We start from the raw sequence: 14,517 nt of genomic DNA, 5'->3' as shown, positions 1-14,517 counted from the left end.
ACACTGTCAGAAAACACTAGTTTATTGATAAAAATCAATGCACGCATCACCGGATAAATACACATCTTGCTTGTTGCTTGCACGCACACATATTATGTCGAAAAAACGAAATATTATGTTGAAATAACATTATTATTATTAATAATACATCTTTTAGAATATTTGATTAAATGCTGATTGTTGCGCTTGTTCAATTTAATTAAATTAAAACTTTAATTGTGATAAATAAAATAATTGAAAATTAAATATTTAGTGGCCAAGTTTTGCTAATTTATTATATAGGCTATTATATGCCTATTGCCTATATTAAGTAGGTCATATTAAGACAAGGCATATATTAAGTTATTTTAGCTGTTATGAGAAAAATAAATCTAAGGAAATCTAAAATCTAAATCTAAAAAAAAAAATCTAACGCCAATTCAACATGCCAGAATAAAACCTGATTTTTGAACAATGCGTAACGCCACTCGGCCTGGTGTGCCAAAACACTACATTTTAAACTTCAATGTTTAATTCAAAACAATCTCAAAACGCGTTGTGACATTTTTTTAAGCAGCCTAGCCTACATACATTAAGGGCATTGAAACCAGGATCTTAACTAAAACGCGTTCCGCGTAATCTCTCAAAAATTATGCCACACTACTCCATGTTTTTTTTTTTTTTAAGGACTGCTTTTGAAATCACTATAAATTACTATGCAATTGTATCGCTCACGAGAGCTCTTCATTTATCTATGCCTCAATAGAATAGTAAAAATATTCAGCGTCATTGCTCCTAATATCGTCTCTATTTTTTACTTTTGATTCTATTTTTTCAGTTCTAAAATTGATTCTATCTTTGGTTCTATTCTGTTGTAGCCTAATAGGCCTATTTATATATATGAAAAATATGCCTATTAGGCTTAGGGTTTTATATTTAACCCACTTACATTTTAAAATACGGCAATTGCTGCTGTTTTGCACAATGTCCCTTTGCGCCACCTGGCGGTCATTTCGGGAACGACTTTGAAATGCGGCTGGTTTATTTTTTGCGGCAGCTGGCGCGGCGGTAATAGGCATTCTGGTTGTCCACCATCTGTAAATCAACCATTACTCGACCACATTAAAAGTATGGGATAATGCATCAGCCTTAATGTTATCAACCCCTCTGATTTGTTGAATATTTAAATTGTAAAGTTGTCAAATAAAACCACCTGCATCAAAATGTTGATTAGGACTTTACAATAAATGCAAAAATGTCAGAGGATTATGATCCGCCTGTGAACGCCACGCTCTCTCAGTTTAACTTCGTTCAATAGAGTGCCAGATTTCTATCGCGAAAACTTCTCGGTTACTAACGTAACCTCGGTTCCGTGAGATGAGGGAACGAGTATTGCGTAAGCTAGCTTACGCTATGGAGAAAACTCCTTTTCTTGAGAATACTGAAGCTAAATCTTTAAAACGCAGTGCAGCTGCACAGCATACACAGATGAGTGGAGAGAGCGGTCATTGGCTGTGCTGCGGCAACTGCACGAAACCTATGGCGAGGCGGCTCAGGCGCGCGAACCAATGAGGACACTTAGCGCCCTAGCAGGACATAGCCCGCGGGAATGGGCGTGGCCAGAGGCTATAAAGCACCCATTTCGAGTCATATTATCTAGGTTTGAAGCAATCCCCAGATAAAGCACAAAGCACGGCGGGTTACGCAATACTCGTTCCCTCATCTCAGGGAACTGAGGTTACGTTAGTAACCGAGAAGTTCCCTTTCGAGAGGTCTCTCGTATTGCGTAAGCTAGCTTACGCTATGGGAACCCTTTTTGAAACGCTGTGCGTGCTTAACTTCGCTCATGTAATGGCCCGAAGCAAAAGCCTGAGGCTATAAGAGTAAAGTATGAACCCAAGCCGGTCAGTGACGGGCTTTAATAGGGAAACAAGGGTGAACATAAAAGGGGCCACACTGTACAATGTAATACATATGTATGAGAACTGTAAACTGAAAATGTACATTTTAAATACAGAAATACATTGCCATTTTGCATATTAGATTTCAAATTGAATATCACTACCCATAAGCTGCCATACGCCTAGTGCGGGGTATCTTAGATGTGCACATACCTTATTACCATATTAGGATGGGGAAAGTACTCAGTGTTCAAAATTTCTCTTCTGTTCCTAGCAGTCAAGTCTAGCTTCTACGAAAAGACCGTTTGCAAGGATATGCAGTTTCTGAAAAACAGGTTGTAGAAGTACTACAACCTGTTTTTCAGAAACTGCATATCCTTGCAAACTGTCTTTTCTCTCCTTATCAGCCTATATTCAGTTATTTGCCAGTGAATTTCCACTCAGCATTAGCAGAATGCATACAGAGACATGAATCATATGAAGTACAAGTATTGTAAAGTACGATAAAGTAAAGCACTGGACCTGTGATTGAGAAAACTAACTAACCCTTTCACCTCACCTACCCATCATCTCCATCCCCAGCTATCCAGATCCTGAAAGCAATTTAAGGTGATAAAGAAAAATGGTAGAGAGCAAAGGAATAGGCATATAAATCAACCATTACTCGACCACATTAAAAGTATGGGATAATGCATCAGCCTTAATGTTATCAACCCCTCTGATTTGTTGAATATTTAAATTGTAAAGTTGTAAAATAAAACCACCTGCATCAAATGTTGATTAGGACTTTACAATAAATACAACAATGTCAGAGGATTATGATCTGTCTGTGAACGCCACACTCTCTCAGTTTAACTTCGTTCAATAGAGTGCCAGATTTCTATAGCGAAAACTTCTCGGATAATGCATCAGCCTTAATGTTATCAACCCCTCTGATTTGTTGAATATTTAAATTGTAAAGTTGTAAAATAAAACCACCTGCATCAAATGTTGATTAGGACTTTACAATAAATGCAAAAATGTCAGAGGATTATGATCCGTCTGTGAACGCCACGCTCTCTCAGTTTAACTTCGTTCAATAGAGTGCCAGATTTCTATCGCGAAAACTTCTCGGTTACTAACGTAACCTCGGTTCCCTGAGATGAGGGAACGAGTATTGCGTAAGCTAGCTTACGCTATGGAGAAAACTCCTTTTCTTGAGAATACTGAAGCTAAATCTTTAAAACGCAGGGCAGCTGCACAGCATACACAGATGAGCGGAGAGAGCGGTCATTGGCTGTGCTGCGGTAACTGCACGAACCTATGGTGAGGCGGCTCAGGCGCGCGAACCAATGAGGACACTTAGCGCCCTAGCAGGACATAGCCCGCGTGAATGGGCGTGGCCAGAGGCTATAAAGCACCCATTTCGAGTCATATTATCTAGGTTTGAAGCAATCCCCAGATAAAGCACAAAGCACGGCGGGTTACGCAATACTCGTTCCCTCATCTCAGGGAACCGAGGTTAAGTTAGTAACCGAGAAGTTCCCTTTCGAGAGGTCTCTCGTATTGCGTAAGCTAGCTTACGCTATGGGAACCCTTTTTGAAACGCTGTGCGTGCTTAACTTCGCTCATGTAATGGCCCGAAGCAAAAGCCTGAGGCTATAAGAGTAAAGTATGAACCCAAGCCGGTCAGTGACGGGCTTTAATAGGGAAACAAGGGTAGGCATAAAAGGGGCCACACTTTACAATGTAATACATATGTATGAGAACTAAACTGAAAATGTACATTTTAAATACAGAAATAAATTGCCATTTTGCATATTAGATTTCAAATTGAATATCACTACCCATAAGTTGCCATACGCCTAGTGCGGGGTGTCTTAGATGCGCACATACCTTATTACCATATTAGGATGGGGAAAGTACTCAGTGTTCAAAATTTCTCTTCTGTTCCTAGCAGTCAAGTCTAGCTTCTACGAAAAGACCGTTTGCAAGGATATGCAGTTTCTGAAAAACAGGTTGTAGAAGTACTACAACCAGTTTTTCAGAAACTGCATATCCTTGCAAACTGTCTTGTCTCTCCTTATCAGCCTATATTCAGTTATTTGCCAGTGAATTTCCACTCAGCATTAGCAGACTGCATACAGAGACATGAATCATATGAAGTACAAGTATTGTAAAGTACGATAAAGTAAAGCACTGGACCTGTGATTGAGAAAACTAACTAACCCTTTCACCTCACCTACCCATCATCTCCATCCCCAGCTATCCAGATCCTGAAAGCAATTTAAGGTGATAAAGAAAAATGGTAGAGAGCAAAGGAATAGGCATATAAATCAACCATTACTCGACCACATTAAAAGTATGGGATAATGCATCAGCCTTAATGTTATCAACCCCTCTGATTTGTTGAATATTTAAATTGTAAAGTTGTAAAATAAAACCACCTGCATCAAATGTTGATTAGGACTTTACAATAAATGCAAAAATGTCAGAGGATTATGATCTGTCTGTGAACGCCACGCTCTCTCAGTTTAACTTTGTTCAATAGAGTGTCAGATTTCTATAGCGAAAACTTCTCGGTTACTAACGTAACCTCGGTTCCCTGAGAAGAGGGAACGAGTATTGCGTAAGCTATCTTACGCTACGGGGAAAACTCCTTTTCTCGAGAATACTGAAGCTAAATCTTTAAAATGCAGTGCAGCTGCACAGCATACACAGATGAGCGGAGAGAGCGGTCATTGGCTGTGCTGCGGCAACTGCACGAAACTATGGCGCGGCGGCTCAGGCGCGCGAACCAATGAGGACACTTAGCGCCGTAGCAGGACATAGCCCGCGGAAATGGGCGTGGCCAGAGGCTGTAAAGGACCCATTTCGGGTCATATTATCTAGGTTTGAAGCAATCCCCAGATAAAGCACAAAGCATGGCGGGTTTCGCAATACTTGTTCCCTCATCTCAGGGAACCGAGGTTACGTTAGTAACCGAGAAGTTCCCTTTCGAGAGGTCTCTCGTATTGCGTAAGCTAGCTTACGCTATGGGAACCCTTTTTGAAACGCCGTGCGTGCTTAACTTCGCTCATGTAATGGCACGAAGCAAAAGCCTGAGGCTATAAGAGTAAAGTATGAACCCAAGCCGGTCAGTGACGGGCTTTAATAGGGAAACAAGGGTGAACATAAAAGGGGCCACACTGTACAATGTAATACATATGTATGAGAACTGTAAACTGAAAATGTACATTTTAAATACAGTAATACATTGCCATTTTGTATATTAGATTTCAAATTGAATATCACTACCCATAAGTTGCCATACGCCTAGTGCGGGGTGTCTTAGATGCGCACATACCTTATTACCATATTAGGATGGGGAAAGTACTCAGTGTTCAAAATTTCTCTTCTGTTCCTAGCAGTCAAGTCTAGCTTCTACGAAAAGACAGTTTGCAAGGATATGCAGTTTCTGAAAAACAGATTGTAGAAGTACTACAACCTGTTTTTCAGAAACTGCATATCCTTGCAAACTGTCTTTTCTCTCATTATCATTCTAATCCGGGACCAGTTTGCGAAGGAAAGTCGCTGTTGTCGGATATACCGGAGTTTGCAAACGTTGCTGAACTACATCAAGAAAGCAACAATCTACCTGTAAGTTCAAACGTATCCCTGCAAAACGCAATATTTAATCCGAGTGACTGTACACATAAAGAACTTTTTAATAGAATGGCGGTTAAAAGGAAGTTTGAACTCTTTCAACCAGTAAATCAGACTAAAGCCTTGTGGGACAAACGACTCAAACCTAAAGGATTGCTTGGTGGACATTTGAATTTCAGAAGCATTGTGTCAAAAACTGAGCAACTTGAAGGTTTGCTGATAGACTCTAATTTAGATTTTCTTTTTATCTCAGAGTCATGGTTAACTGAATCATCACCAAGGACTGTTTTTGCTATACCTGGGTACCAAATTTTTAGGAAAGACAGAAAATTAGGGAGAGGAGGTGGAGTTCTTTTGTATGTTCGAAATCACTTTAAATGTGTAGAAGTGCATCCTAATTCCTCACAAGAACTTGAAAGCATTACTGTCTCTATTGTATTGTCCCCTCATATGTCGTTTATTGTTACAGGTATATACCGACCCCCAAATTCTAATAATATTTTTTATGACAAACTAAAATCCTTATTAAAGGAAATTGGTACTAAGACTGAACTAATTGTATTAGGTGATTTTAACATAAACTGGGCTGAGAAAGCAAGCAGGAAAAAACTTAAAAGTATATCAGATCAGTTTAATCTTGCTCAAATTATTCAAGGCCCAACTAGGATTACTCAATCATCACAAACACAAATAGATCTTATTTTTAGTAATAAGCCTGAGAGAATTACAAAATATTTTAATTTGATAACTGGTATGTCAGATCATAATCTGACCTTAATTGTTAGAAAATTGACAAAACAAAGATTCTTTTATAGACAAGAGGGTAAAAGTTATTTTAATGTTATACCTAAAACCTTAGTCGGTCCATTTGAGGATAAATTAAAGCACTTGGACTGGAATGATGTTCTGCAGTCTGATGATATAGAAAAGGCATCTAATATTATGATGACCAGAGTTAGTGAGACTAAAAATTAGTTTTGCAAAAAAATCTTACATCCACGTAAAAAATATAATCTGCCATGGTTAAATGAGAATCTTTGGAAGTTAATGAAGCAAAGAGATTTAGCATTGAAGGCAACTCTTAAATCCGGACTACCACATGATAGGAGAAAATTCCAAGAATTACGAAATAAAGTAGTAAAAGATCTAAGGCAGGCTAAAGCTGATTACTTTATTAAATTAATCAATGACTCTAAGGGAAATAGTAAATTGATTTGGGAAAATATTAATAGCATTACAAAGAAGGAGCGTAAATCTGTTCAAAATTGGGTAATAAACGAACAATCAAAAGTGATAGAAGATAAAGGAGAAATAGCTACAATCTTTAATTCATTCTTTGTAGACTCAGTACAGTGTCTAGCCAGAAATTTTGGTCTAAGACCAAGAGTACTTACATCAGCTAATTATGATTTCCCTGTTTTCACAATCAAAAATGTCTCAGAATATACAGTAATGAAAACACTTGATTGTTTGAAAGGGACCAAGTCTAAGGATGTTTTTGATTTTGATGCAAAATTCTTGAAAAATTATAACTTAATACTATCTAAGCCTTTAACTCATTTGATAAATTTGTCAATAACAAAATCCTATTTTCCTTCATCCTGGAAGGCTGCAGTAGTGACTCCAATTTTAAAAACAGGTGATAGAACTCTTATATCAAATTATAGACCCATTAGTATACTTCCAATAGTTTCTAAAATTACCGAAAAGGTTGTTTATGATCAGCTAGTCTCTCATTTAAATGAAGGTGAATTTACCTTGCACCCGATGCAGTTTGGCTTCCGAAAGCATCACTCGACAGAAACAGCAAATTGTTTTTTTGTGGAACGAATCAAAAGTCTACTTGATAAAGGCGGTGTCGTTGGAGCTGTGTTTTTAGATTTTAAGAAGGCATTTGATACCGTTAATCACAACGTTTTATTATCGAAACTTTCTAAATTTAATTTATCTGTTAATACCATGACCTGGATGGAATCCTATTTGAATAACAGAAAACAATGTACAAGAGTGGGTGATAAGTGTTCCTCGTTTGCAAACTGTATTTCAGGGGTCCCTCAAGGGTCTATTTTAGGACCTCTTTTATTTTGTATATATATAAATGACCTCCCTCAAACATGTCCAGATGTTAACATCCAAATGTATGCTGATGACACTGTGATTTTTACCCATGCAAGATCTAAAGAACACGCTGCAGCCAAACTGACAGCTTCGATGAGTAAGGTGTCGGATTGGCTGGCAAATTCATGTTTGACCCTAAATCTAAGTAAAACAGTTTGCATGTATTTTAGAGCGAGGATTAATAATTCAGTTAATCCTGATATTTTAATTAACGGTGAAGTCATTACATCTGTGACACATGTTAAATATTTAGGCATCATAATTGACACAAATTTGACCTTCAAAAAACAAGTTAGTAAGGTCATCAAGACTGTTAAATTTAATCTAAACAATTTTAAGAGTATTAGACATAATTTGTCACTGTCTGCTGCAAAACTTTTTGTACACACAATGATCTTTCCCCATTTGTCTTACTGTATAACAACCTGGTCAAAGGCAGGAGCGACTACGCTCAAGCCTATGTATTCACTTTATAAACAAATTTTAAAAGTATTAGACAAAAAACCTAAGGATTATCATCATTGTAATATTCTGAAAAAATATAATCTTCTCAATTTTGATAATTTCTTATTTTATTCGGATGTATGTCTAATGTTTAAAGTTATTCATGATCTTGCACCCCCTCCTCTTAGAGGATGCATAGTTTTATCTGGCAGTGGCAGTGCCAGTAGAACTAGAGCATCAACTAGGGGTGATTTGGTACCGCATTTTAGAAAGACAACCTTTGGTCAATCCGTCTTCTCTGTCAAAGTAGTGGAGAAGTGGAATTCAATACCCACAAATATTAGAAACTCAGGAAGTTTTGCAGTATTTAAAGCCAGCCTCAAAATTTGGCTAAAATCAGCACAAGAGTGTCACCACTAATGATTGCATTGTATTTTCTGTATTTGGTGTATACATCAAATCGTTCTTATCAATTTTGAATAATATGTACTTTTGTAAATTTATGTAGTATATTTGTTGTTTAGTGGTTGTTTTAAGTCTTTTGTTTTGTCTACCTGCCCAGGGACAACAGATGCAAATTAGCTGTTAGCTAACTCTGGTGCAATTGTCTGAATTGTGCGCTGTCCCTGCCAAATAAACAAACAAATAAAATAAAATAAATCAGCCTATATTCAGTTATTTGCCAGTGAATTTCCACTCAGCATTAGCAGACTGCATACAGAGGCATGAATCATATGAAGTACAAGTATTGTAAAGTACGATAAAGTAAAGCACTGGACCTGTGATTGAGAAAACTAACTAACCCTTTCACCTCACCTACCCATCATCTCCATCCCCAGCTATCCAGATCCTGAAAGCAATTTAAGGTGATAAAGAAAAATGGTAGAGAGCAAAGGAATAGGCATATAAATCAACCATTACTCGACCACATTAAAAGTATGGGATAATGCATCAGCCTTAATGTTATCAACCCCTCTGATTTGTTGAATATTTAAATTGTAAAGTTGTAAAATAAAACCACCTGCATCAAATGTTGATTAGGACTTTACAATAAATGCAACAATGTCAGAGGATTATGATCTGTCTGTGAACGCCACGCTCTCTCAGTTTAACTTCGTTCAATAGAGTGTCAGATTTCTATAGCGAAAACTTCTCAGTTACTAACGTAACCTCGGTTCCCTGAGATGAGGGAACGAGTATTGCGTAAGCTATCTTACGCTACGGGGAAAACTCCTTTTCTCGAGAATACTGAAGCTAAATCTTTAAAATGCAGTGCAGCTGCACAGCATACACAGATGAGCGGAGAGAGCGTTCATTGGCTGTGCTGCGGCAACTGCACAAACTGCAGGAAGATGCTCCAGATTAACTCTCGACCGCTCTCATCTCTAGACAAGTTTATATGTAGGCGCTTCTCTGGGCTTGACCAAAGGCCAGAGACAGGCCTGCCCTAGTAAAGGGCTCCCCTACCTAGATTGGAGGCGTCTGTCGAGATCACTTTTCTCTTCGAAACCACACCAATACTCACGCCGGACTGCAACCAGTCGGCCGCTTTCCAGGGAGTCAGAGCTTTTATTCAGCCGTGACTCGCTCTGATCAGTAAGTGGCCCGATCGCCACGCATGAGCTGGTACGAGGGGTTTTAGCCAACGCTGAAGAGGATGCATGTGCAGTAGTCCGAGCTGGAGTACTGATGATGCTTGCTGAGGCCATGAGACCTAACATCCTCTGAAATCTTTTGAGCGGAGCGATTCATTTTAATCTTGCTACTTATAAAACGTTAAAATATACATTTAGATTATATGGTATAACTAGTGTAGGAAATAGAAAATGTAAATTATATTATTGAATTTGAAAGAGTATTTTGTTCCAAATGTTGCACATTTTGCATGGAAATGTACATTTTAAATACAGAAATACATTGCCATTTTGCATATTAGATTTCAAATTGAATATCACTACCCATAAGTTGCCATACGCCTAGTGTGGGGTGTCTTAGATGCGCACATACCTTATTACCATATTAGGATGGGGAAAGTACTCAGTGTTCAAAATTTCTCTTCTGTTCCTAGCAGTCAAGTCTAGCTTCTACGAAAAGACCGTTTGCAAGGATATGCAGTTTCTGAAAAACAGGTTGTAGAAGTACTACAACCAGTTTTTCAGAAACTGCATATCCTTGCAAACTGTCTTGTCTCTCCTTATCAGCCTATATTCAGTTATTTGCCAGTGAATTTCAACTCAGCATTAGCAGACTGCATACAGAGACATGAATCATATGAAGTACAAGTATTGTAAAGTACAATAAAGTAAAGCACTGGACCTGTGATTGAGAAAACTAACTATCCCTTTCACCTCAACTACCCATCATCTCCATCCCCAGCTATCCAGATCCTGAAAGCAATGTAAGGTGATAGAGAAAAATGGTAGAGAGCAAAGGAATAGGCATATAAATCAACCATTACTCGACCACATTAAAAGTATGGGATAATGCATCAGACTTAATGTTATCAACCCCTCTGATTTGTTGAATATTTAAATTGTAAAGTTGTCAAATAAAACCACCTGCATCAAATGTTGATTAGGACTTTACATTAAATGCAAAAATGTCAGAGGATTATGATCCGTCTGTGAACGCCACGCTCTCTCAGTTTAACTTCGTTCAATAGAGTGCCAGATTTCTATCGCGAAAACTTCTCGGTTACTAACGTAACCTCGGTTCCCTGAGATGAGGGAACGAGTATTGCGTAAGCTAGCTTACGCTATGGAGAAAACTCCTTTTCTTGAGAATACTGAAGCTAAATCTTTAAAACGCAGTGCAGCTGCACAGCATACACAGATGAGCGGAGAGAGCGGTCATTGGCTGTGCTGCGGCAACTGCACGAAACTATGGCGCGGCGGCTCAGGCGCGCGAACCAATGAGGACACTTAGCGCCCTAGCAGGACATAGCCCGCGGAAATGGGCGTGGCCAGAGGCTGTAAAGCACCCATTACGGGTCATATTATCCAGGTTTGAAGCAACCCCCAGATAAAGCACAAAGCACGGCGGGTTTCGCAATACTCGTTCCCTCATCTCAGGGAACCGAGGTTACGTTAGTAACCGAGAAGTTCCCTTTCGAGAGGTCTCTCGTATTGCGTAAGCTAGCTTACGCTATGGGAACCCTTTTTGAAACGCCGTGCGTGCTTAACTTCGCTCATGTAATGGCCCGAAGCAAAAGCCTGAGGCTATAAGAGTAAAGTATGAACCCAAGCCGGTCAGTGACGGGCTTTAATAGGGAAACAAGGGTGAACATAAAAGGGGCCACACTGTACAATGTAATACATATGTATGAGAACTGTAAACTGAAAATGTACATTTTAAATACAGTAATACATTGCCATTTTGTATATTAGATTTCAAATTGAATATCACTACCCATAAGTTGCCATACGCCTAGTGCGGGGTGTCTTAGATGCGCACATACCTTATTACCATATTAGGATGGGGAAAGTACTCAGTGTTCAAAATTTCTCTTCTGTTCCTAGCAGTCAAGTCTAGCTTCTACGAAAAGACAGTTTGCAAGGATATGCAGTTTCTGAAAAACAGGTTGTAGAAGTACTACAACCTGTTTTTCAGAAACTGCATATCCTTGCAAACTGTCTTGTCTCTCCCTATCAGCCTATATTCAGTTATTTGCCAGTTAATTTCCACTCAGCATTAGCAGACTGCATACAGAGACATGAATCATATGAAGTACAAGTATTGTAAAGTACGATAAAGTAAAGCACTGGACCTGTGATTGAGAAAACTAACTAACCCTTTCACCTCACCTACCCATCATCTCCATCCCCAGCTATCCAGATCCTGAAAGCAATTTAAGGTGATAAAGAGAAATGGTAGAGAGCAAAGGAATAGGCATATAAATCAACCATTACTCGACCACATTAAAAGTATGGGATAATGCATCAGCCTTAATGTTATCAACCCCTCTGATTTGTTGAATATTTAAATTGTAAAGTTGTAAAATAAAACCACCTGCATCAAATGTTGATTAGGACTTCACAATAAATGCAACAATGTCAGAGGATTATGATCTGTCTGTGAACGCCACGCTCTCTCAGTTTAACTTCGTTCAATAGAGTGTCAGATTTCTATAGCGAAAACTTCTCGGTTACTAACGTAACCTCGGTTCCCTGAGATGAGGGAACGAGTATTGCGTAAGCTATCTTACGCTACGGGGAAAACTCCTTTTCTCGAGAATACTGAAGCTAAATCTTTAAAATGCAGTGCAGCTGCACAGCATACACAGATGAGCGGAGAGAGCGTTCATTGGCTGTGCTGCGGCAACTGCACAAACTGCAGGAAGATGCTCCAGATTAACCCTCGACCGCTCTCATCTCTAGACAAGTTTATATGTAGGCGCTTCTCTGGGCTTGACCAAAGGCCAGAGACAGGCCTGCCCTAGTAAAGGGCTCCCCTACCTAGATTGGAGGCGTCTGTCGAGATCACTTTTCTCTTCGAAACCACACCCATACTCACGCCGGACTGCAACCAGTCGGCCGCTTTCCAGGGAGTCAGAGCTTTTATTCAGCCGTGACTCGCTCTGATCAGTAAGTGGCCCGATCGCCACGCATGAGCTGGTACGAGGGGTTTTAGCCAACGCTGAAGAGGATGCATGTGCAGTAGTCCGAGCTGGAGTACTGATGATGCTTGCTGAGGCCATGAGACCTAACATCCTCTGAAATCTTTTGAGCGGAGCGATTCATTTTAATCTTGCTACTTATAAAACGTTAAAATATACATTTAGATTATATGGTATAACTAGTGTAGGAAATACAGGGTTTCCGCTGGGCATTAAAAAGCATTAAAAGTCATTAAATGAATTTTGCGATAATTAAGGCCTTAAATGGCATTAAAAAGCATTAAATTGTAATCCTACAGGCATTAAAATCGTTTTGAAGAAATTCTTATATTATCAATTTATTTGAATGTAGCCTTCATAATTAATAAATTTTATTTGCTGTCGCAAAATATGTATGTTAGTGTGATTAAAAACATGCGGAACCAGTTTGGTGATTGACTCCGGCCGGAGCAAAATTGCTGTGATGCTGAGATGACGCGGGCATTTTGAACAGCAGGAACAACAGGAATAAAACTAGACCAAAAAATGGGAAAGTGCAAGGAAGACAAACAATTTAGGACATGGTTGCAGCCCGTTGGTGGCCAAATAAAGAAGGATTTTGCAGCGTTTGTAAAAAGGTATTTAAGTTGGGTAGTTACAATGGGAATCAACGCCGTAAAATCTCAAATGCGGTCTTGACAGCCACAAATCGACGAAAAGGGCAGACAGCAATTACCTACGTGCAGCATTCGTTAATTTTTGTCATCCTTTGGGTAGCATTACATTATATGATCCCGCTCTTATTCATGTAAATGCTTTTAAACGCGCTGTCTGTGAATGTCCTGACACGCACTGGGAGAAAGACGCGCGTCAGTATCCTGCGCACAGACTGCGCACCAGAAAACGGTTCTCTTTCACGCTTGAACCGATTAGGCCAAAATGTCTGTTTTGTCGAGAATCCTCATAACATAAGAGCATTCTTAAATTAGTGAAATAAAGTCTTTAATGAACGCAAAGAGTTGTGAGAGAATGAGGCGCGTGTTAGATCCGTGTTTCTGTCTGCTGCGGCGGCTGGTCTTAAAGGGACAGCAGCCAATTAAGCTTTCTGTCAGTAAAGATAATCACAGAACAAAGGGAACAGAGCAAATTACTCACTGCTATTGACTAAATAACTCTTTTAGCTTTAATAAGCATTAGTATATTTAATCTATAATTTATGCCGTGCAGACTGTTTGATAACTTTATTCAATTTCTGTATACGTCCTATGTTAGACAGGAAGGGCAAAGGTAAATATTACATTTATTATGGATTTATGTGAGGATTGTTTAAGTTCACTTAAATTAAAAGTTGTCATTTTTTTTGTAAGCCTAATGTTACATTTTTTTTTTATAGCTTTCAATTACACTGGAATGTTGGATGGCTATAATTCATGTTTAAAATTAGGGGGGAGAAATAATTTTTATCCAGACATCAATAGTTGTATTAGTATCAGTGAGACTGGCCTTTATGGTGTCTCTACATTCATTTGTAGATTAACTGTGAAATTATTACATTATAAAATATATAAACTAAACCTATACAAATGTAGGTGTTTTTTTTTAATTGCGGGAAAAATGTATGACTAATCGAGTAAAAATTTTTTAATCGATTGACAGCACTAATATATATATATATATATATATATATATATATATATATATATATATATATATATATATATATATATATATATATATATATATAGTCATGGGTCGTGTATGGCATTAAAAATGAAAAAAAAATGGCATTAAAAAGGCATTAAAAAAGCATTAAATTTAAATTGAAGATCCCTGCAGAAACCCTGAAATAGAAAATGT

The sequence above is a fragment of the Scardinius erythrophthalmus genome (genome assembly GCF_964197995.2).
Source record: "Scardinius erythrophthalmus genome assembly, chromosome: 9".
NCBI classification, from domain to species: Eukaryota; Metazoa; Chordata; class Actinopteri; order Cypriniformes; family Leuciscidae; genus Scardinius; species Scardinius erythrophthalmus.
This window is presented reverse-complemented; position numbering follows the sequence as displayed.